This window comes from Macrotis lagotis, chromosome X (assembly GCF_037893015.1).
Source record: "Macrotis lagotis isolate mMagLag1 chromosome X, bilby.v1.9.chrom.fasta, whole genome shotgun sequence".
Taxonomy (NCBI): Eukaryota; Metazoa; Chordata; class Mammalia; order Peramelemorphia; family Peramelidae; genus Macrotis; species Macrotis lagotis.
The window spans coordinates 509,086,526-509,112,714 of record NC_133666.1 but is presented as its reverse complement, the minus strand read 5'-3'; the positions used below and the strand labels follow the sequence as shown (position 1 = coordinate 509,112,714).

The 26,189-nt window shown below is 36.0% G+C and overlaps 1 long non-coding RNA gene across 13 annotated transcripts in view; it reads left to right on the top strand.

Annotated features, from left to right (window-relative positions):
• LOC141502231 (uncharacterized) overlaps positions 1–26,189 on the top strand; it is a 481,284-nt gene that overhangs the window by 126,078 nt on the left and 329,017 nt on the right. For 8 of the 13 annotated variants that reach the window (XR_012472461.1, XR_012472464.1, XR_012472457.1 and 5 more), the window contains exon 3: positions 19,188–19,269. The exons of 1 other annotated variant lie outside the window; for it this stretch is intronic. This is a non-coding gene — a long non-coding RNA (uncharacterized LOC141502231). Of the gene's footprint in view, positions 1–10,144; positions 17,180–19,187; positions 19,270–26,189 lie in introns of all 13 variants that reach the window. 4 more of the 13 variants (XR_012472458.1, XR_012472460.1, XR_012472455.1 and 1 more) reach the window with 4 other exon arrangements.

Sequence of the window (26,189 nt, the reverse complement as noted above, 5' to 3'; positions counted from 1 at the left end):
GCATATAGCTTGTTTCTCTGTTTCGATGTGCATTCCTTTCATTGGTTTCTAACTTTGTGACCTCATTTGCTTTACTTATTTTTTTTTGAAAAAATCCTGAATTGGTCTGCCATTTCTCCTGCATATTTTACAAATAAGGAAACTGAGGCAAACAAGTTTTAAGCAATTTGCCCAGGCCTGACTAGTGTCTGAAACTGAATTTGAACTCAGATCTTCCTGACTCCAGATTCATCTCACTATCTACTGCACCCCCTGAATGCCTGTTTCTCTATATTCTTTGCATATTGCCTTCCTCATTAGAATGTGATCTCCTTGATAGCAAGGACTGTTTTTTTTGCTTCTTTTTGTATCCTTTAGCACATGCCTGCCAAATAATGGGCACTTAAGTGTTTATTGCTTGATTGATTGCTTCAATTTGCTCATGTCTAATTTTGTCAAATTTTCAATCTCTAGGCCAGAAGTCATTGCCTGTTGTCATGAACTTCTGTCTTAACCAGAAATCTTGTAGTGAGTCAAGGTCTGGTCCTCTTCTTGGTACTAAATACAGTGCTCTGATTTTGCTAATAATTCCAGTACAGATATTAACATATGTAACAGTTCTTTTTATTTTTTTTTCTTGTCTCTGGAGCTTCTTACTATAATAATGAAATTATAAGGCCCTTGAGGGCAGGAACTGTACACGTCTTATTCAGCTTTCTGCCCCTTTCATTGGTTCCCAAGCATATCACCTGATGCCATTAGACACTTGATGAATGTTTGAATATTTGAGTCAATGGTAGCTTTGTCTATTTCTTTAGCTAATATTTGGCTGTTGGGTGATTCTGCTAAAATTTCTTTCATTCATTTTGCAATTTAATTTTCTTCCTATCTTGATTTTCTTTATATCTTAGAATTTACTAATTTCAGATGCGTTTTATTTGAGTTTCTATTTACTGTTATTTAGTTCACTCAGTCTAAGTGATCTTAACTTTTTGCTTTTTTTTATTAAGTCTCCCTAGAGCTATTCTGAGATAACTGGATTTCTCTTTGGGTCTTTTCCATGCAGGATCATATTTCACCCCATTTGTTCATTCTTTTCTAAGTTATGGGACTATTTCCAGCTTGAAAGACTTGTTCCCACCCCAGTTATTTCTGTAACAGTATATGCTTTCTAGGGCTGGTGTTTCATTTAGGGTTCAGGGTTCTTTTGGTCTGATTTCATCAGGTTGGGGGAATTCCTGGTGTGGACATTCCTTCTACAGATGCCTATCAGTGACTCCTTTGTAATTTATAATCTTAGAGGGTTTTACCTGGGGGCACTGAGAGGTTAAATAATTTGCCTGTGGTTATAGAGTCTTGTGTCACAAGCAGGATTTCCTGACTCCTAGGCTGGCCTTTTAGCCACTCTTCCACTCAGTCTTTCATTTAGTTAAGTAACTCATTGATAATATCTTTTAAGCAGTAATTCTATTTTGGAATATTCTACTCCTAGAGTACTTATAAAACTGTGCCACCCAACTTAACACTTAATTACACGTAGTACACTTCTGCTGTTTTCTAATTGGTATATGTGTTAGTCTCTTCTTGGTTATATTGTCAGCTGTGCTCCTTCTTAAGAATGGCTTATGTTCCTACTCTACCTTTAGCCTCAGCCTTGAGCATAGTGTTGGAGATATAGAAGGTGCTATATTTAATAAACAGATGGATCAGTTAGTAATTTGTAATATTATTTATAATCTAATAAATGGGTCTGTCATAAAAGGTTTGGTATTTTAAATGGTAGTATCAGATTTTTTTTCCATGAGAAATCATAAAATGGAAATTAATGAATGAAATCTTATGCATTGTGTTCCTCCTTTTCTTATTCAAAGTTAAATGTCCATTTTCCTGATTCTATAGCAGAATTAAGTGAATTTTGAGGGTGAGCAATCTCATGTTTGGTCAATAATTTGACCAATATATCAGTCAGTAATTTGTTTCAGTTAGCACACATTTGCCTCTAAGCATCATTTACTCTTGTCACTAAGATACTTGATGATACAGTGTGGTATATAGTTTTACTTCTACATTCATTAGATCATTTGAATGTTGCATGATGGCAAGGGAAGTAAGAAAGAGCATAGAATTGGACTTTAGGATGGCTGTGTTTGAGGCATGCCTTTGTCTAGTTAACTGACTTTGGCTAGAGCATTTCTGTAATACTCCTATTTGACATCTATAAAATTTATGGATTGGATTAGATTAATTTTAAAGGTCTTATATCAGCATTTTGCATATATATGTATACACATATATATATATATATATATATATATATATATATATATATATATATATATATACATAATCATTTGATCCTCATAACAAAACCCCATGAGATAGGTGCCCTGTTCTATAGCTGGGCCTGGATTTTAATTCAGCCATTCCTCCCTCCAGACTGAGAGTTCCATATATTTTACTACCTGGCTGAATGCAGATGTGATGAAAAGTCAGGAAGCCTTGTCTTGGATAAGTCCTTCATTCATTCAGTCAATAAATATTTATTAAGCACCAATTATGATTGAAGTGCTAAACCCTGAAGATACAAATTAAAGAAAAATATAGTCTCTGCCCTAAAGAAGCTTTAATGGGGGAGAGACAAGAAAATATCCAGTGCAGGGAAAATGCTTAAATCTAGTTCAAGAAGTATAGCTGGTAGAAGACAAAGAATTGATGAGTCTGTGAGCCCTCTTTAAATTCTGGCATTGGAAGGAGTTCTTTGCTCCATCCTCCAATTAGAGGGGCAGAGAGTACTTTGGGAACTGAAGAAGTGTGAATAGGAATGATGATGATGATGATGATGATGATGATGATGATGATGATGATGATGATATAGTTTCCCAGGATGTTGAATTTCCTAGTGAAATTTTTCTCAAAGGAATCTTTCCTGAAAGCATGATTATGGGGAACATCAAGTCCAAGTTATTTATCTGGTGGAAAATGAAGTCCTTTAATTTCTAAGCCCTAATTTCCTTATCTGTAAAGTACTAGTATTAGGGTTTGCAATAGAGTATCTTGGTGGTACAGAGGCCTGGGGTCAGAGTGCTGGGCCTGTAGTCAGAAAGACTTCTCATTTTGAGTTCAAATCCAGTCTCACACATGTATTAGCTATGTGGCCCAAAGGAAATCACTGAACCTTGCTTGCCTTGGTTTCCTCATTTATAAAATGAGTTGGAGAAAAAAATGGCAAACCAGTCTAATATCTTTGCCATGAAAACTCCAAAAGGAGTCACAGAGAGTCATATATATTTGGAATGAATCAACAACAAAAATGTTGGTTAATAATATCTATAAATTTGCCCCCATATTATTGTTGTGAGAATCAGGAAAGAAAATACATGTGAAGTCAATCTGTAAACTGTAAAATCCTATTCATTTCTGTATTTCAATGGATCTGTAATTTCATGAATATGCCTTTCAGTGGTGTAGATTGCAACCTATCCTAAACTTCTCATTCTGTATTTTTCAGGTGCATATACTTCTGTAAGTTAATTATCCTTATAAGAATAATCTGGTGCCCCCAAAACCCCCTTCTAGGTCTTCTAACTACCTGTGGCTACTAATCCAACTTTTAAATTATCCATTTTTATCTTTGACTTTAAGAATATAAAAAATTTCTTATATATTTTACAATGCTTCTTGCAACCATGTCATCATTATTGTGATGAATACTATGACCTATTTAGAAGTATAATTCCCTATGGGACATCTGGAATCTTATTTCTTTAGAGCATTTCTTTAGAACATGTGATGTACATGATTCTCTATAACATCAACAGAAGAATATTAATATTTAAAAGATAGGTTTTTCAGCAACATGGGGGTGATGATCAACCTTGATAGACTTGCTCATTCCATCAGTGCAACAACCAGGGACAATTTTGGGCTAACTGCAATGGCGAATACCATCTGTATCCAGAGAAAGAATTAAGGACTTTGAACAAAGACCAAGGGCTATTACTTTCAAATAGAAAAAAAACTGTTATCTTATCATGTAATTTTACCATCTCATACTTTATTTTTCTTCCTTTAGGATATGATTTCTCTGTCATCACATTCAACTGAGATCAATGTATAACATGGAACCAATGTTAAAGACTAGCAGAATGCCTTCTGTGGGGGGGGGGGTAGGGAGAGGGAAGTAAGAATGGGGGGGAAATTGTAAAACTCAAAATAAATAAAATCTTTCTAAAAAAAAAAGATAGGTTTTTGTGTCAGGAAGCAGTTTGGGAGTTTCCCACCTATCATCTACCCCACAGCTAAGAGATAACTTTATTCAATAATCTTCTTAGTTCTTAATATTAAGTGAGGCATAAAATAAAGAGACATATGCTCTCTGGAGGTGTTTGCCACTTTCTGTAGCATGTACTAAGCACAAACAAAGTGGTAGGATTCTTACTAGATGTTTCAGTCCTCAAGACATTTCTTTTTATATATACTATTGTGCTAATTGTTTCAAACTCTAGAATACTACTGAGTTTCTTTATTTAGATGCACAATCACTCAAAAGAGATCAGCCTAAAAATCCATATAATTTTTTTTAAAAATGGAATTACGTAAAATGGCTATTTTCCAATTTATAGCATGTAGTTGAATGGACAGGGTCTGAATTAGGGTACATCTATTTCGGACAGTTGTGGCAAATGGGCAGTGAGTTATTTAAATTTGTTTTTCTTGGACGTTCTCTCTTTGGTATTTGAAAGCCTCATATTTGCCAGTATCATAACTTATTCTGTAACTTTGAATTATTTCAATTGAGGAGGAATCATATGATGGGCACTAGATAGAGATCAGCAGTGGAGGGATTCAATACAGAAGATACTATTATCAGGTTAAAGGAGTGTAATGAGGGTAAAGAGGAGTTCCAACTACAGGAGCAGTTGCAACAGGAGATGGGATGGTCTGTTCCTCAGAAAGGCAAATCTGTGCCTTCTAGTGAATTGTAACTGGATAGAAGGCTTTTGAGAAAGAAGGGATACCACAATGCCTGTCCCCTAAGGATAGAATCACATGAGGAGTCCTATTGTACAGAATAGGCTAGCAGACGACCATAAGAAGTGGAGAGAGCAGTCTTTCCAGGGTGTGGGGTTGATTAACTCCATATTGCAGGAGGGTAGAAAATACAATCTCCTAGATGTCTCTGCCCTGGGACAAAGCTTTTGTGACTGCACTTTAGTTATTATTCCTTAATGTTTTTGTGCTCTAATCACATTTTATGCCAGTTGTGAACTATACATAGATACAAGTTACAGATTTGGAGAGATTGAATCAATGAGAAAATTAATATTGAAAATAAAACTTTTTTATTTACTAAATATAACACATCTGCAAAGATAGATGAACAAATATTCAGCAAGCACATAATGGTACTGTTATCAGGGTTCCCACTTATTGAGAGAAACAATGACAACAATAGTTTTTGCTATTTTCTTGATATTGGCTATGCAAAAGAGGGTCTTAATATATTTAACCCATTCCATTTGGGATTTTAATAACTGAAGGCTCTATACTCATTTTAAATCATTAACAACATGCTACCTAAACATCCTGGGGCTCAGGACCAGGGCTATAGAACAAATAATACTTGCACAATATTTTTGTGGAATGCCTAACAATAATCTGTATCTTAAGACTGATTTGGAGGTAAAGCAAGAGTCCCCAATGTGGCTTTTACTCTTCGATTCTTTTTTTTTCTACCTGTACTAACAAAGGGCTCCACAAGGCCTTTTCAGTTTAACTAAATCCTACTAGTGGGCTATACTGTTGTCTGCCTCCAGGTGTCTAATAACAAAATAAAAGAGCACAATTATCTCAAAAACCCCAGCAAAGCCAACAATGCTTATTGATAATCTGTCAATAACCAGGTACTCTGCTTTGCCCAAGATTTCCCTGACCACCTTTGTTTCCTACCTACAAAGTCATTTATTGGTTGCCCATTCCTTCAGATTCCCAAGCATTCAGCAAAATCCTTCCTTTCAATGTCTACTCTTGGCTTCACCTATTTATCATTTATTCAGTATGATAAGAGAATGCTGTAGTGACTGAGAACAAGTCAGGTAGATGACTTCTTTAATTCCATACTTCAAATTTACTTTCTTGATTACAAATAGCCTATGGACTGTCTTTTGCAAAGGGCTGAATCTGCCGCTAAAATGTACTGTTACTATTCTTTACTTTCTGAGGTCATAAACCCTGTTTGTGAAATGTTTTTCAGAATAAAAAAAGCACTGTTTTAATAAAGAAGTGTAATGGAAAAGGATAAAAAGAAGGAAGAAGAGTAGTGAGTAGAAATAAAAATCCAGAAGTCAAACCATATTATTCTTCAAATTCACATCAGGTCTATGGTATTGAAGAAATAGATAGTAGAATGGCACAAGGATAGCATTTCTTCATTCCTCTGATTTAATTAAATGCATTTTCACTTAAAGTGGATAACAATGTTAGATCTTAATGGGATTAACCTAACTGAAATTTATTTGGCTTTGCTTTGACAGTCAAGATTATGGATTGCTTAAGTTCTATTTTGAGACTGCCGCTACCGATTCTGTAATTATAGCTGCACACCAGTCATAATGCTGCTTCACCTAAGACACAGCGAGAGTTATCAAACAAAGCTTGTTTGTGGTATGACTGCAGAAATGTGATTTGGAATATTGGTACAACTTGAGTGTATCTTCTTTTAATTTATTTTTCCCTCACCCATTTGGACACTAAATCTTGGTCTGAAAGAAAAGTGATAAATTCTCCATCAAATTAAAGGTTTGCACATAGGCAATCAGTGCATGTGATTGAGGCTTCAGTGTGGACTTTTCATTTGATTCTGAATTGTCCAGATTAGCTCCTTTAATCTAAATTCTCTAGTTAATTGCCAGCTCCTCCCTTCTTTAGTGTTCATTTATGTATTAAATAACTTGATGGGTTTTACCTTTAATTACAGAATTTCCCTAACCCATGAATTTTGAATAAGAGGAAACTAAACCTTAACAGCTGAGAGCAATCAACTAACCTACAAGCATTTCTTAAGAACTTATAATGTGCCAACCACTGTGTTAAGTCCTGAAGAATTCAGCTGCAGAAGCAAAATAATTCTTGCCCTGGTATTCCTGTGTGTTAGTGTTTTTTTTTAAGTTTCAGTGAGGAATAATTTTGGGGATAGAATACTTGGAATTCTTCCACTAAAATTCTGCTTTGATGCTTCATTTTGTCATAGAGGTAACTCTTGAGTCCTTGACATTGTTCCATTAAAAATAGAAAAACTAAGACCCTTTACCAAATTGGGAACATTTCCAGTATGGATTTGGCAACAATCTGTCTAGATTCATCACCTAGCTTTGTAGAGACAATGATCCACAACATTAACCATGGTATTGTGAAATTTTCATTGATGAATAGTTCATGTTTTCCATCTGCTAAGGCATAGATAGGTTGTGGTGATATTGGCAGAAGGAGTACAAATGTAGATTAAAAAGAAACAAACAGAGTATAATTCCTTGAGATATTAAAGCTTTGACAGTGGCTATTGTGGAGGGCTGGTTTTTAATCATCATATTAAGCAGCTTACAATTTGTGAAACTTCTAAAATCTTGATATACCATGTTATGCTAGGACATTATTTAGCCAGTAATCTCATTAAAACTTTTTTTAGGGGTGGCTAGGTGGCGTAGTGGATAAAGCACCGGCCTTGGAATCAGGAGTACCTGGGTTCAAATCTGGTCTCAGACACTTAATAATTACCTAACTGTGTGGTCTTGGGCAAGCCACTTAACCCCATTTGCCTTGCAAAAAAAACTAAAAAAAAACCCAAACAACTTTTTTTAATTGAATCTCTGTGGCCACTCATTGCACCAATCTTGTTATTGTTCAACATGGAAAATTCTATTCTGACTCTATTTCCAGCCTGGAGTGAGGGTGGGGAGTAAATTGGGATACAATTTTTACAACTAGTATTTCTGACAAAGGACTCATTTCTAAAATATATAAAGAACTGAGTCAAATTTATAAAAAAAAAAACAAGCCATTCCCCAAATGACAAATGGTGGAAGGATATGCAAAGGCATTTTACAGATGAGGAAATCAAAGCTATCTATAGCCATATGAAAAATTGATCTAAATCATTACTGATTAGAGAAATGCAAATTAAAGCATCTCTAAGGTACCACCTCACACCTCTCAGATTAGCCAATATGACCAGAAAGGACAATGATCAATGTTGAAAGGGATGTGGAAATCTGGGACACTAATGCATTGTTGGTGGAGCTGTGAATTTATCCAATCTTTCTGGAGAGCATTTGGAATTACAGCAATAAAAATGTGCATACCCTTTGATCCAGCAATACCTCTATTGGGTCTATACACTAAAGAGATCATGAAAAAAAGGTAAAAACATCATTTGGACAAAAATATTCATAGCAGCTCTGTTTGTGGTAGCAAAGAATTGGAAATCTAGTGAATGTTCATCAATTGGGTAATGGCTGAACAAATTATGGTATATATTTGTTATGGAACACTATTGTTCTATTAGAAACCAGGAGGGATGGGATTTCAGTGAAGCCTGGACAATCTTGCATGAACAGATGCTTAGCAAGATGAGCAGAACCAGAAGAACTCTGTACACCATAACAGCAACATGGGGGGTGATGATCAACCTTAATGGACTTGCTCATTCCATCAGTGCAATACCCAGGGACAATTTTAAGGTATCTGTGTCAGAGAATACCATCTGTATCCAGAAAAAAGAGCTATGGAGTTTAAACAGAGTCCAAAGACTATTACCTTCAATTTAAAAAAAATTGTCTTATGTAACTGCATAGTTTTGCTATCTCTAATACTTTGTTTTTTTCCTCAAGGACATGATTTTTCTCTCAACACATTCAGACTGCCTTCTGTGGGGGGTTAGGGGGAAGGAAAGGAGGGTGGGGAGAAAATTGTAAAATTCAAAACCTTACAAAAAAATGATAGGTAGAAACTATTTCCAGTCTGGAACCATTTTCTCATCCATAAGCATCCTGGTGGCCCTCCATTCTCCTAGGGGCTTATGACATTGGTGCTAGTTAGCATGCATAAAAGATTGGTTTTGGCCTATTTAGTGTATAATTCTGATGTTTAATCAATGTACCAGATTTGCTTTCCCCCAGTGGAGGTCGGGGTGAGGAGAGTAGGAAGGGTAGAGAGGGAGGGAGGAGTGGGTGGAGTGGGGGTAGAAAGGAATAGACTTTTACCAAATGGTTCCTCTTATCCAGACACTATATTAAGAACTTTACAAATATTAATCATATATGTATGCAGACTAAGTCTTACATGGGAAAATTTTTGAGAAATGATTTATTTGTTAATATTTGGAGTTTGGGGGGCAGCTAGGTACATATATTGAATAGAGCACCAGCCCTGGAGTCAGGAGGACCTGAGTTCAAATGTGACTTCAGACACTTAATAATTATCTAGCTGTGTGGCCTAGGGCAAATCACTTAACCCAATGCCTTGCAAAACAAACAAAAAAAAGTTAGGAGTTTGGGGGAGACACGCCTTTAAAAATATTGATGTAAGACACCATTGAAATTCTGAACCAGGGTTGTCCCAGTGCCAAGAATGCTAAATTTGGAATCACCTTGCTTTGCCATTTACTAACTGTGATCTCAGGAAAATCACTTTGATTCTCTGGGTCTCAGTTTCACCATATGTATAATAAGGAGGTTGGGTTGGATAATCTCTAAGGTCTCTTCTAGCTCTCAATCTATGGTCTTAAAACATCTCTCATTGCAAAAAAGAACAAAAACAAAAATAAAAACCCAACCAAACCAAAAAAAAAAACCACACCACACTATCCCAGGAATGAATCCCATTAGAAGTCCAGTTTCATCTCCATTGTAAAGTAACGCCAAAAGAAATTTAGACCTTTAGATCTCTCATTCTCAATATTCTAAAATATGAGGGGGGTTGGAGTGGGAAGGGAATTAACATTCATATAGTGCATACTATGTGTTGGATGATGTTTATCCCTCATTCTCAAAGAGGATCATGATATAAGGGGAAATGATGCCATGACAAGCAGGTGGATTGAATTTGAGTGTGTGTATGTGTGTGTGTGGGAGGGGCTATGCTAAGTCATTAATCTCACTTTCTCCTTCAGAGCCATTTGGGTCCAGTGACCAGATATGAATCAGATTGACTGGAGATGGCCCTGGATGCTAGGCAATCGAGATTAAGTGACTTGTCCAAGGTAACCTAGTAAGTTTCAAGTGTCTGAGACTGGATTTGAACTCAGGTTCTCCTGACTCCAGGGCTGGTACTCTATTCTCTGCCCCACCTAGCCCCACATTATCCTAAGTAATCACTTTACAGATATTATCTCATATTCTTAGGACACCTTAAGGCAAGCACAATATTGTCAAATAATATATTCAGCATTAGCTCTAAAACATTTTGGTGAATTTTAGTCTTTAAATTTATCTTTAGGATTATTATTTGTCTTAAATAATGTTAACCTTAAGAAGCCTTGAGAATTTACTTCTTTACTCTGCTGTCCTGGTTTTCCTTAAGCAATCACTTTATTTCCAGACTTTCTATTTTATTTATTTTTTTTATTTTTTTAAGCAAACATTCATCTCTAAAGTGCCCAGAATAGGCCTCACCATGAAACAGATGTTCAATAAATGTTTTATGAATGGATTAATGAATAAATGCTAGACAAAGAATTTATTAAGCATTTAGAATGTGCCAGAAACTCTGGTAAGCCTTTTGGATACAAATACAAGCAAGCAAGATAGTTCCTAACCTCAAGGAGTAGCTTACACTTTAATGAGGGAAGACAACACAAAAAGAGGAGATGCAATGGGGATGTGTGGTTGGGAAATATGGCTCTATTAATATACTAATATATGAATACAGCTATGAAAGCCTGGTGCTCCAGGGCAGTTCCAGAATACATGTGGCAAGGTGAAGAGGTAGCCAGGAAGCAAGCCAATGAAACAATATTATTATGGACCTACTTTTAGATTTTTCTCTGTATGTACATAATTTGTATCTTCTCTAAGATTTTTTTAAATGGATAGGATTTTTCTTTCCAATGAAGATTGAGTTCTTTGCTAAATACTGAGTTATAAATACAAAAAAAAGGAGACACTGGCCTCTAGAAGGCTTACGTTCTATTTGGGGGAGAAAATCATATATATACAAAAAAATTAAATACAAGTTATGCACAAAGGAGACACAAAGTAACTTCTGAGGTAAGAGTACTAGAGAATAGGAGAGATCAGAATAGAAATTCAATAGGAGGTCTCATGAACTAAGGAAGAAAGTCAGAGATTTCACCTATCAGAGATGAAAAGACAGTATATTCTAGGCTTGGGTTAGTGATATGGAATTTTAGGTATGGGTAGGCCCATGTGGGGAGATCCTAAGAGTATCATGCAATAAGCCTAAAAAAGGTAAACTGGAGTCAGAATGTGAAGGCTTTTAAAAAACCAAACAGAGAAGTTTGTATTTTACTTCAAAAGTAAGAGAAAATCATGGGAGGTTCATGAACCAGTGAATAAAATGGTAAGAATCTGCATCTTTTGTCAGCTTTGGGGAGGGTGGATTGAGAGTGAAGAGTTTGAAGGCAAGGAGACCTTTTCAGGAAGCTGTTGCATTTCAGGTAAAAGAGCCTGAACCTGGGAGGTATCTATTTGGGTGGAGAGATGGAAATAGATATGAGATATATTTAACTATAATTGACATGATTTGACTTCAAATTTGTGACTTTGGTTACTAGAAGAATAAGGAAAAGGACTTTGGGGAAAAGAGAATGAGTTCTGTTTTGAATAATTAGAAATGGAAAATGACTGTTGCTGAACTCAGAATTTATTTTTTAAAATATTGAGTAACTCTCAGCTTATTTGTAAGCCATAGTAAAGAAATCAGGGGAGAGCTTGAAAATTAGGTTCAGTTACAGAAACGATGGCCAGAAAAGTGGTAATAGGAAGGGATGAAATTGAGGGGCCAAGAAGAGAGGCTACATATTGCAAGAAAAGTCACTTCTTCCAAGATTGGGGCAAACGAGGTGAGAGTATAGAAGCAGAGTAGTGATTTGGGGTGGAAAGTTGGCAATTAATTAATATGTAGTTCATGAGCTACTCTCTGAGGCCATTAATAACAAGAACAATCATTTATTAAGCATGTGTAATATTCCAAGCACTGAGTGAGCATAATACACATACTACAAAAAGAACAACAGTACTGTTAAGAAGTTTACATTCTAATGGAGAGGAAAATACATAAAATGGAGTTGAAAAAGAATGGAGGGTAGGGGAAGGACTTGAAGAGGTTAAGATATAGTCCAGGGATTAAAAAATTGGCTTTAGCCTGAGATTGACTAGCATGGGTATTTCCTCCTAATGGAGGTTCCTAGAGGAACTCAACAATTGTAAATAGGACAGCAAGGTGGACAGGGTGACTGAAGGAAGGGTGTGTGTATGTGTGTGTGTGTGTGTGTGTGTGTGTGTGTGTGTGTGTGTGTGTCTGTCTGTCTGTCTGTCTGTCTCTGTCTACATACATGGGCATGTATGTGTGTACACTTAATCTCTCACAGGCAGTTCTAGGGTCCTACCATGTTCCTAAAAGGGTAAGGAAATAACTTGACAGCTCAATACCAAAGGAAATTTATGAAAAGTTAACTTCGAGGCACTGCCCCTTATTTCACCTTCATGGGCAGAAACATTCCACAGGGAAAGCCAACCAACTATATACTCAGACATTTCTTATTAGAATTTAATATATTTTTATAAAGGGTGTTACTTTTCCTTATGAATTCATTTTTGGGAATGCCTTGCTAGTAGCCTGCAGTAGCCTTACCCAAATACTTGGGTTTTAAATCAACTTGCCATTTATACTTGAGAGGCACTGATTAGCTAAGATGTTTTCTTTGAATTTCAAATTTACATATAAACATTTTGTTTTTGCTTAGGTCTGTTCTTTACATTTCTTAGAAGGACATTTGAGACTTTCAAAAGAGGCCCTATATAAATAGCTTCATAGTTTAAAAGAACAGTGAACTGGATACCAAGGTACCTGGATTTTACTCTCAACTTTGCAGCTAACTTGTTTTGTGATTTGGGGAAAGTGACTAAATTTCTCAATTTCCTCATTTGTCAAATGGAAATAATTGAGTGGTAGCAGAGTAGAATGGCAAAAATAGTGAAACTAATGTGACTGAACAAAATTATGGCATGTGAATGTAATAGAATATTACTGTCCCATAAGAAATAATAAAATGGACAATTTCAAAATAAACTTGGAAGATCTAAATGAACTGATGCAGAGTGAAGTGAGCAGATTCATGAAGACAGTTTATATAATGACATTAAAAAGAATAACAACTTTGAAAGACTAAACTGATAAACCATGATTCCTGAGGATCAGTGATGTAATTCACTGCCCATCCTCTGGTGATGGATCAAAAATATAAAATAAGTGAAATATTTTTGGATATGCCAAATGAGCAAATTTACTTTCCTTGACCATGCATATGTATTATGAAGGTTTTCTTTTTCTTTGTTATTGTTGTTCTCATTGAAATGGAGAATAAGAGACTAATTTTTGTTAATAAAGAAAAAAGATATTTAGAGGATCTGTGTGTGGTTCTTAACTCTTTGTGACTTTGTGACCTTGAACAAGTTTTCTGGTCTATAAAATAAGATTACATTATATGATTTGTAAGATCTCTTCCATCTTTAATACTGACATGAATACCTACCTTGCTAGATTATTGTGAGACTCAAGTGGAATAATATGGGGAAAAAAAGATTTTGTAAAGTACCATAAAAATGTAAGATACCTTCTATGATTAAAAATCTGAAAATTTTGGCAATCTGTTTTGATCATATCCACCCAAAGTGTGTCCTTTGATTCCCTAAGGTTTATTTTGGAGCCCCAAAGGAAATTTTTTCAAGGGCTCCTTCCTTTATCTGTCCTTCTGGGCAGTGCTACTTTGGGAATGAATGTTCTTACTGTTAGCTTTAGGGAAAATGATGGGAATTCTTGGTTAATTTATTATAACCTCCATGAAGGTAGTAATTATGTACTAGGAAAGTTCACTAAATAACTACTCAACTCTTAAGATTTTCTTTGCCTCTAGAAGAGAAACTAGAAATTGAGTTTTGCATATGTAAATTTACTCAAATCTATTGTTATGAAATATCTGATACTAGTATTTGAATAACCACAAGTCCAGTTTAAACTGTATATTCTCTCTAAATGACTTTGAAATGCTGATCTTTTTGGAACTAATATAAATAAAATGAAAATTAAAAAGAGAAAGGCTAAGTAAAAGCAACAGATAGTGTCAGAGGAATTGTGCTGGACTATAATTTCTTTCTTTTGGAGGTGTATAGAGGAAAAAAGAGTGAAAAAAAGCCTTTTTTTGCTCACTCATGTAACAAGGTGCTGGTTAGCAACTGATGAAGTCACCTGAATTTTAAAAAAATTTGTTACTGGTTTACTCATATTGTTATGCTTTTAACCTTCTTCTGTCTATCTCTGCCTGTGTAATATTTTAGTTATTTAATTTGGGTGTCTCTATTTCTTTTTGCATAAGATAGAAAATTAGTCCCCTTCTCCCCTTCTCTTTGAAAAGGAAAACCATGGACACATTGAATTACATTAGAAAGACATCAACTATAGTGTGTCTGCTTTTAAAAATAACTTAACTGAACTAGAAATTTGAAGGCAGAAATCATTTTACTAATGTTTTTTAATACCCACCATGTTTCATTGAATGAATTCTAAAAAAAAAAAAAGATGTAAAAATCTAATGTCCAAAAATAGTTCAATTAAATGTTAGATACATAGATAAAGCATTTATTAAGCCTTATGAGGTGGCTGGAATTGATTATTCATAGATTGTAGAGCAGGAAAAGATCTTAGAAATCATCTATTTAGGAAACTGAGACCAAAAGAGGCAAAATAACTTGCCCAAGGATAAACTTGTATTAAATGTTAGATTGTGATTCAAACCCAAGTCCTTTGACTGCACATTCAGTACTCTCACGTTACAAAAAAAGATTATTTGTATAAACTGTAGTCCAGGGCCTTACAATATGCTCAGCTCTCATGGACCAGGTCCAATCTCTTTCTTTGGCTTATTGCCTCCACCAGAGTTTACTCTTGCAAAATAGCTAAATATAGCTTAGGTTTAGCTCCTGTCTAGATTTCCACAGATGTTGCTTAAAGCAACCAGTGAATATCATGTTAAGATACCCTCTATTTCACTCTCCCTGAAAATGTAGAAGACAGGAAGGACTCCCACTAATTCATATGCAGATATCAAAATCACATAAAGCACTCCTTGCATTTTTTTCTTAGCAAGAAGTGAATTTGGAATTATGATTAGGATTTTGGCATATCTCTAATTTCCCCAAAGGGTCCAACACACATTCATAGTATTCATGTGATCTGAACTTCCCCTGGGAAGGAAATGCACTCTGGAGCTATTGTTTGGGTAATCCCCTCCTCATTGGATTTCTGCTGTTTGAGCAATTTACTGCAGTGTTTTGTGTGTGTGTGTGTGTGTGTGTGAGAGAGAGAGAGAGAGAGAGAGAGAGAGAGAGAGAGAGAGAGAGAGAGAGAGAGAGAGAAAATAGTGGTAGTAGCTACAGCATAGGACCTTAACCAGGTCAAAAAGTTAGATTCCAGGATCATATTACTGAGGAGGCTCCCCAATTCTCTACCTAGAAGTCTGGAGTGACTCTGAATCTTGGAATTACCCAGAAAACAGCCCCTCAAGGCCAGTACTGACCAAGAAATCTCCCTTCTTTTGTGACATAGTGAAATTTGGGGATTATACTTCCTAAGAATCTCCCCTTTGCACAGATGATTGATATTTAGGAACATTATCCACAAGTGTCAGTCTTGAGCCTAGTAAACAAGTTGGCTTCTATAGTTGTGTTTTTATTTCCCCAGCTTCTGTCATTTCTTAAGTTTCGGAAGTCCACTTTCAGAGTTTTGGTCTCAGATCTCTTCTCAGAAAGCTGTGGGTAAATGTTTTTATTCTCGCATCTTTCTGCTCCAAGGCAGTCATTCCTGTCCCTTGCCTTTCTTTGTATCCCTAGCTCTTAGCTTAGTGCCTGGGACTTATAGACTTCCCCATTACCTAGAATATAGTTATGTTCTGATTTGCCCTCTTCTGTCCCCTGAATAGAGAAAAGCTGAATCAAGAGGCCTGAAATGGTGGAATAGTTCTTTATTTTCATAGCCCTTGGAAAGAGGATGGCTTCTCTGACTCATGTCAATCCTCCTCAGAATCTTAGCCAGTTATGTCGGTGGGGGAAAAATCCCAGTCTGTGAAACCCAGCCAGGAACCAATATCTATTCTCTTAACAAGGGACCAAATGGGCATGCCCACACTTTCCACAAGGACATGTTTTCCTAACTTCAAAGACTCAGATCCTGTAAACCAAATAAACTGATTAGGGAGTTCATCAGATACTTATATGATTGGTAAAATAATAAATTCAAAATAGTTTTTTTTTTTAAAAGAAGGAACTTGCTAGTGTATTTTAAATGCTTACAAATTACATGAGGGAGGCAAGGTGCACATATCGAAGGGAATAGCTGTCACTACAATTTAAAATTAAAAGAAAAAAGGAATATCTATCATCTTTCTGCTCTCAGGGTAAATCAATATGCAATGATTAGATTGAAATTCAATTTATACATATCTTAAATTAATTATATATTACCTTAATATAACATTTTTAAAACACAAAATAAGTGGAATAGATGGTATTTTTTTTCAATTGACTGATGAGGGAACTGAAACATAAAGACCAAATGACCTTGATAGCCAAGATGTCATTCATCTAATTTGCGGTATGAGTAAGGATAAAAGTCTGTTTCCAGATTCCTTACTTGTCACTTTTCAGAGTTAAGTTATAAGATTTTAAATTTGAATATTTTCAAATTCAGATCATCAGATAGCTATTGAAGTCCTACTCTTCAGGCATTGTGCTTTTGCCAGGATTAATATAGCAGAATTTTATTATCATGACTTTATTTTTTCTCCTTTTTGCTTGTGTTTTTATCAGTAGAGGAACTCAATGTAGAGACTTTCTCCACCAATGAAGAGCAGTTGCTTAATTTACTATTTTTCAGAGGTGAGACTTAAACTAAGATCTTCTTGACTCTAATAGTAAGTATTGACAATACCGTTTCTTTAAAAAGAAGGAATTAATTAAAATTTGTCTTTTAATTCACTAGCAATGGTTAGCTATTTTAAAGTTGTTCATTGTTCTGGATTAGATATCTAACTTTGGAGTCAAGATAACTTATATTCAAGTCTTGTTTTTGATACACAAGTCCAAAAAAAGCTAGGTGGAGTGATGAATGTAGTGGCAGAGGAGCTGAGTTCAGATCTTGTTGCTGGCACTTATCAACTGTAATTTTAGGCAGAATACTTCCCAATATGTATTGGCAAATGCAAAACTCCCTATTCAGATATAATCATAGGCCCAGACAAGGAAAAGGGAGGAAAAACAATAAAAAAAATAAGACTGCCAAGATATACAAAGTTTCTGATGGAATTAGTTTTCCAGAAATCATGTTTTTTTTAAACAATGCAAAAAACAACAATGAAATTACTTTCAATAATCTAGATTTTGGATGGTTGTGATGACCCTTCTCTTTACTTTAAAACATGCATAAATAGTTTAGTAATAAACAGACTCTTATGAGAGAGAAGGTAAAAAAGGGGGGGGGGGTATTTCCACTGCCTCAAGCTTTTGTTAACAATAAGGGATAATTGAGAACAATCACCAGACGTTGCCATTACAGTCACATCCTCTGAATGAATTGCATGGGGACCTGTGCTTAGCTCACTCTGTTTGTTTATTTAGGGTGAGACTGACAGTTGTGGTATCTGTGAGAAGGAACTGTATCACAGTGACAGAATGCAGAGTGCTCTTTCATGTGTTACAGATTGCTAGGAAATTGGATAGGACCTCCTGAGAAATTGTATCTCACACCTTCCCCCAAGACAATTCTGTGACATACATAAGGAAAAAAAAAAACAGGGAGCGAATGTTGGGGAAAGGTTGAATTTACTATAAGGTGTATGGTGTCCTCTATATACATGGGCTTTTGGGTATAGCAATGGACAACAGTACTTTTTCAGCATCCTAGAAAGTATATATGCTTGAAGGACTCCCCTTTTTCTCACTTCTACACACACAGACACACAGACACAGAGACACACACACACACACACACACACACACACACACACAAAAAGATGGAAACCTCTTTTTTGCCTATTAATAGTCCTTATCTAAATATTAGAGAAATAGGTTGTGATTCAGAGATGAAATGGTAAGAAAATGATCCCTGCAAAGAACTTATAACTTCAGGTGGTTGAAATCTCCCATTCCCCAATCCCCAGGGATCTTCATAGGTAAATATCTCTTGTTGTTGGGTCAGGCTAACTAGATCTTAGCTGGTGTGTCTGTCTTCCAAGTGAGACTATCAGTTTCACCTTTGGGATCTTCATTAGTTAAAGTATAATAAATAGGTCTGGCACACAAACTGAGTCAATATTAATTATTTGCCTTTTCATGAGAAAAGGCATAGCTGTGAAATATGGAACTCTTTCCCATTGGAAGAGAAAACAACTTCTGAGAGAAACATGTGTTTCATATTTAGCATTAATAAGTCATTTTCTCAAAAAATACATAATTTGAAAGTCTTTCTTTTCCTGTGAGAACTGGAAATCTTTTTTTTCCTCCTCTGGATGTGAAATTGCAATAAAAGTTCTTGTAGGCAAAAGAATAGAAGCCAGGAGTGTCTTTTATTTTGATATGGTGTTATGGCTGTCATTCCAGGGTATGTCTGGAAAATGCATTGCAGTTTTCTGCTGTTGAATATTGTTTTTCCTGTGAGCCTCCTGTCCAGGGATGATGTCATCTTCATGTCATCAGTATATCCTAAGTCTGTTTGGAAATCAAAACTACTGAAAAAAAATATTAATTGATCAAATATGTATAATACAGTAAAGAAATAACCCAAAGGTTCTGCTAATAGTTATTACTTCTCCTAGTATTTACTGAGATTGATTGTTTTGTTTCAAATTGTTAAAAACTCTTTTTGATACTTGTGATGCTATGTTTTGCATATTGTGACATATTTGTCCTCTTTTAAATGCCTAGGAATTGGCTAAATCTCATTTTACTGGGGGACCACTGAAGCATGATCACAAGACAACCAGAATGATCGATAAGTGCTCCTGAGGTAGGGAAAGAAATAATTGCCAGTGTAGATTTTGTTGTTGTTGTTACTGTGCTTAGAGTTTTTTAATGTCTGACTTTGTTGGGTTTTCTGTTCAGATTAGCCCCTGTTAATAACAGAGCCATGCCATATCTTAAAGATACATCTTTCATAGCCTCAACTTTTCTTTCATGTTTGCATCCTTATGCAAATTAGGATTGCCTCACATGAATCAATATTAGGGCTACCACATTTTGAAGAATAAGGTTTCACTGAATGAAGTTGCAGAAAGAATTACGGATCTAGAACAATTATTGGTTTTAATGTGATTGTGGCAAAATGAAACCATCATGTATTCTAACACTAGGGAAATAAATAAAGAAAGAAATGAATGAATGAATGAATGAATGAATGAATAAATAAATAAAATGGTGTTTCATTTGGTTTGATGTACACCTGATGTATTTCTGACAACTCTTTTCATCCTTAAATTCCTGTACCAGTGCTTCTAATGAAGCTTATTGTGGAGTAATACAGTGATGAAACTTAAGAGTTTTTGACTCCAAATGGGCATGTTCATAAATGTTGGCACCTGGGTCTTTAACTTAAAAACCCTCTTTCAGGACCCCTATGCAAGAAGGCTAATGGGTAGTAGAGTAGAGGAATAGGTAGATGTACTGCTAAAATGGTGTTCATCTTGTGTTGCTCTAAGAGTTAGCCAACTGGAACCCTATTAGCCTTTCCAGGGCTTACAAGCCAGAATGATTTAGACTTGTGATCTCTTAGAACAATAATTGTGTGTTTAGCATGTGCTTCTTGGAAATATGTGTTTCTTGGTTTTTTTTTTCTTTTTTCTTTTTGATAAGGTGTGCTTTCTGTTGTATTTTCATTAGAAAACTGAAGTTTGTCTTGTTCATAAAAGAAATGTCTCAGTAGACTTTCTCCAAGGCCAGACTCCCTTTAAACTTTTTTTTTCTTTTTTTGGTATGCTAGTTATAAGAATGATATCACATAAAATTTATTTCCTCATTTGGAGCATTGCTGAAATTTGGATCCATGCATATTTTGTATGGTTTATTTATCAGAGGATTCCAAATGAATTGGGAGCTAGCTCTAAGAAGACTTAAATAGAGTTTTCGGAGTAGTTATTATATCATAGCCTAATGGGTAGTGTTTGGAGAAGATGAAGTAGAAAGAACTACTCATTTTTTCCCTATGTAAACTGAGGTTGATAGACATTTAAATCCAGTTTTTTTGTATTGATTCTGTTAGAGATTTCAGGCAGCATATCCCAGGATGATTTGAAGCTGTTGTTGGGAGGTGAAAGTTACTCAGCTTTTGGCCCTGTGCCCTTGATAGAACATCTGTAATATTCTACCGGTCTTGTTGTTTATGAGACTAAATCAGTACTAATTGGAATGGAAGTGCTTGAATTCTTTGTAGGTTGATCTGTTCAAGTCCAGGAACTATTACATGCAACTAACGTGTATAAATTATTATCCAATTATCCAGTCACTGACCAAGCCCTGTTTATTCTACCTTCTAACAACTCTTGCATTTGCCTCCTTTTCTCTTCTGTCATTGTTCTCCCCCCCCCCCCCCAATTATTGTGCAAGGTCTTATCACTTCATTCCTGGACTATTTGCAATAGCCTGCTTGTTAGTCTCCTTGCCTCTTGTCTCTTCACTCCAGTACATCCTCCACTCAACTGTTGAACGGATCTTCATAAAGCACAAGTCTGACTGTGCAACTCTTTTATATAATAAATGCCTATCTCTTTCTATTATCTCCAGATTCACATATAAAATCCTCTGACTTTTAAAACCTTGTTTTTAAATCTGCTCCCTTCCTACTTTAATGTCTTCTTACACCTTACTCCCTTCCATGTTTGTCATGATTCAATGATCTTGACTTTCTTTCTAAAATGAAGACACTTCATTTCCTGAATGTGCATTTCCACTAACTGTCCCTCATACTTAGAAATCTATCCCTCCTTGTAGGTGCTATTATTATTTTCATTTCATAGAAGAGAAAACTGAGACAGATAGGTTAGAATGACTTGCCCATGATCATACAGTTAGGAAGTATCTGAGGCTGGATTTGAACTGAGGACTTCCTGACTCCATGTCTAGTGCTCTATGCACTGCACTACCTGGAATATAAGCTTTTGGAGACTGGGGACTTTTTTTGGGTAGGGGAGAGAGAGAAGGCTTTTCTTTATATTCCCAGTATTTAATAGATTTTCTGGCACATATTAGATTTTTAATAAATGCTTGCTGACTTAACTTGCTAAATATTGGATCTAGGGTGACTTGAACAATTCTGTCAAGGGAAGGAGAGCAAGTTTATGTCAATACATTATCTGTTTTCTACAGGGCTTAAATTGCTATACTCTTATTAAAGAAGAAATGACTATTTTGTTCCTTTTTGAGCAGGTCTGATTATCAAGTCCTCACCTAATATATGTAATAATTATTTCAAATCACATTGCCTCTGTTTTTAAGGGAATAGAAATATATGAGCTCTATTTAATAGAAGTTCTGAAATGCTAAACTTCTATTTAAATTCATCATACCATTTTTTCTCTCTTATAGTCTTTCAATTTTTCTTCCTCCAGATGAGTGATGGAGAGTAGGTGTAAAGTGAGAAGAGACATTCTGGCATCACATTAAACTGAACCCTAAACAATTTGAATTCTTGAAGTTTACTTTCCTTTGACAAAAGGAATTTGTTAAACAAATGAAATATTTTAATGACAAATAATTATCACCAATTTCTTGGTAGTTTCCTAAGAACTTCAACTACATTAATACTTTTTTTTATCAACTTTGATCCAGATAGCATTATTAGACATAAGAGTGGCTTTAATTGAGCATCTGGTCCAATTCTTAAATTTTATAGCTGGAGAAGCTGAGGTCAAGAGATTGTCTTGTCAAGGCATAGGATTTGAATCTATATCCTTAGACTTCAGATCTGCCAACTTTCCATAGTCCCCAGCTGTCAATCTCAAATCTTACTGTATTCAGAGGAGAGTAATAATTCTTTTTCATTCATTTCAGGTTAGCCTTTATGTAGTGTTAGTTTATTGAATATGCATTTTGAGACTTATAACTTGTGTACCCATCATGTGCCCTGTCAAGGTGATATTGAAAAATTGCCCTTTATTTCTTAAAGATGGGAAACATGGTATGTCCTGACAGACTAAAATGAAGATTCTTATGTCTATCACGAACGTTTACATCTGCATTAATATGAACATTTTGGTTACAGTTTGACTTCTGGAGGGAGCTTTTCTTTAATTTTCATGCTAATACTGAATAATTTCACACCAAGAAAACAAGTTTTAAAGTAACTATGAGACCATGTTGCAGCTATTACAATAACAATGAAGACTGGGCCATGGAGGGAATCAGTTTACCAAAAGAATTAAAAAACAAGAGGCTAAAAAAAAATATCTAGGGCAGCTGGGGACTGGGGATAGCAATTCAGTGCTGTGCTGATCCTCTTTGGTTGGCAGAGTCCCTGGGCAGCAGAGTTCACACAGCTGGAGAAAGGTTGCACCCTGTAGTTTCTTTTTCCACTTGGACAGAATTGGAGGTGTTGGGCCTATAATCTGACTCTATGCAGAGCCAAGTTAGTGTTGTGCAGTATTTCCGTTCTGAGCACATCTGTCCTTATTTCCCCTTTACGTTGCCTGCCCACTGAAAAGAAAAAAAAAAACCCAACCTAGAGGCTCTGTTTGGGTGGAGGAACTCTGCTATAATACCTCGGGGGCTTTCTAGGTTAAGTTAACAAATTGGAGCCTTTGATCTGATAGGGTAGGAGTGGGATGCAGCTGTTTGGTTCTTTCTTCCCCACCCCCTATCCTGTTCCTGATGGAATTCTTGAGGGGGAGGAAAGGAAGAGGGGGCCCGATTCCTGAGACTGAAATACAGGCGTCTACCCTAGAGATCCTGGTTATGAGCAGCCTTGTAATATTTCCTCCTTCCTTTAGGGAGGGGCTTGATTATATTCCTGGGAGTGAGGCAGGGACAAAATTCTCACTTTGGAAAAAGGGTTCACAGCAGGACTGTCATAACCTTGGGCTGTCCTCCTTTGGGGTTGGAGTCATGTGAGGGTGGAAGAAGGTTGCGGGGGGACAGCCTGGTTGAAATGGATGAAAACTCATGGGATTTATTAGACTACTCTTTGAAGCGACTCACCACCCAAGAAAGAAGAGACATACTGCTTAGGCATCTGTCCCTGTGGTCCCTGGGTGAAGGAAAAAGGAACTTCTTTTAGTTGTGTGGGAGGAGAGAAAGTGAGGGAGACAGTTTGACCATCCTTTAGAGAGGTATACCATTCTTCCTCTCATCCTCCTTTACTGGGAGAGTGAAGGAAAGAGTGGAGAGAAGAGGAATGCTTCTTGCCAGAGTGTGAAATAGAAAGAAAGAAACAAATCAACTGGAGTTAACAGGACTCCAACTCTAAGACTCTGTGATTCTCTTTCTCCTAGGCATACTACCCACCGCCCTCCCCTTCTGTGGCGGGATATAACTAGCCCATAATCTTTGGCAGGAGTTAAGCATTTTAATACTTTTTTGAAATGGTGACAACTGTGACTGGAACTGTGAATTTGAAGCTGGAGTAAATGATAAATAAATGGTGATGCCTTTGTACTAATCTGGATATGGTGTAGCATCGAAGTATCCTGGTCCTATGGGCCAGGGCCAATGCAAGAATCAAATGATGATAAATAATGAGCCAATATTCCAGACTGGCAGGGATATGCCAGACAGCCAAGGTTTAGAAGTATGGTTTCAGGCTTCCTTTATTATTATAACCTCTTGAACAGACTAAGCCATTTGAAATGACAGTAAATGCTTCTCCCTGGATAAGTTTATGACCTAGTTTTTTACCAAGAGTGCTTATGGGATTGTTCTAGGCAGGGAAGAATAAAGCAGGTTGGACATCATTGGCTTGAAGTTCTGTGACAATCAGGGGCTTGGGGCTAATTAAACTCTGAGACATTAAGAGGAAGCTGGTTTATGGTGTGATTTTTTTTTCCCAAAGATTTTAAGAGGCTAATTCTCCTCGGAAGTCTATCTGCAAAGGGGTGCTTTCCAGGCTGTGGCTTCTGCCTTCTTCAGAGGCCTATTTTCACTGTGGGATTGAGAACCTGTGCCAAGTTTTCAGATGACCTTATGGTTCATGGGACCACAGGAAGAAAAAAAAATGACCCTGCAGGGCCCAGGAGGAGTGTGGGAGGGGTGGGAGGGCTAAACTATTAGGGCAGGGCTTCTAAACTGCTCTGCAGACTTTCTGGTCCTAGATCATCCTGCTTCAACCCACCCAGCTGCTCTGGCTTCATGCCAGAGCTTCAGAAGAGTCCTAGAAGTTAGGTAACAGAAAGGAATGGGAATGTTGCTAAGAGTGTTTCTCCTGTTCCTTCTCTCCCTTATAAAGTTGGCATTTGACTTCTTGTTTCACTAGAATTTTTTTTTCTGTGAGCTCCTGGTTCCATTTCCATTCTTTTTTACATTTGGCTAATTCCAAACTTGAGTCCTTGTTCCACTGAAAGAGTGACTTTATTTCTCCGGCTGTGATTTTACCCTGGAGGCCTATGAGAAATGAAATTAAAATTCATCTAAAGTTCAATGATGGTGGTAAGCATGATTAATATGGAGGCTGCAGGCTTGCTTCTATTTTCTTTCTGACCACAACTTTCTTAACTTTTTTCTAGCTTTTTTTTTTTCATTTACAATGGAAGAATTTAATAAAGAACTGTTTAAGCAAGTCTTAGGAAGGAAAAATTACAGTATTTAAAGAATGGTTTGAAGACACTATACAGTCTCTGATGCTTGTAACAATGAAGACTAAGAAAGATTAAAAAGCAAAATTAGTTGCAGTTGCATAAATTTGTATGAGAATTCTTCAAAAATGTCATGACATCCATTTCTACAAATTTACTTTAAGACATCATGACTTTGAATAGTGAATGAAATGGAAATTTGCACTTTGATGTTGGATTTATTCAAAGACTTTAATGAATAATAAGGTTTAAATCACAGCCTTTTCTTTCCTTCTTTCTTGTTTTCCCCTTGTATAATTCAGGTAAATATTAGTGTTACACAATGTTGTTTTCAAAAAAGAAAAAAATTTATCCTTATTATAAGACTCTCTATAGAATCTCCCCATTCAATGTAATTGAAAAGATCTTTAGGAGTTTTAGAAATTTTGTGCCTAAATAATAAAATTCAACAGTGCTTATCAGTTAATATTAGAGATTCAAGGTTCAAATCCTGGTTCAGCCACTTGTTTTCAATCCTCAATTACCTCAACCTGAAAAAAATGAGGGCTTCTACCAATTCCAAATCTCTGATTCAGAAGACTTAATTTTAGGCCTTTGCTCTACCATTTTCGAGAAATAATTTTTAGCCTCTCTGAGTATCCAGAGGTACTTAATTTATACTTTGATTCTTTGTAAGATATTAAAGAATTTTTTTATCTCTATCCTACTTAACTCAACTTATTTTCCTCTCAATATTATTTGTTTTAGTTCCTGGGTTGTGCCTTGTTTTTTTTTTTTTCCCATTTTAAACCTTGGTTCTATTTTCTTTCCCTTGGCTCTTGTTTCCTCTTTTTTTTTTTTTTTGGTTCATTCCCTCTCTACCACTGATGAGATGATCTTTGAATTACTTTACTGAGGATGACTCATAAGCAGGGAGCAACATGTCACCATTAAAGTTAATAGTGCTTCAGAGGGACCACATTTGTGGTAATAAAATTTGCAACTAGGCATGAGCAATTTCAATTTGCAATACAGTATTTTAATTGTTCAGAAATGTCTATAAAAATATGTATGGCAAATTAAAATATCTTATGAACTGCTGTAATTTTTCTCACCAAAAATGATGCTCCCCAGAAAGTACTCTTCTTCGAGGGTAATATTTACTGGCTCAGAC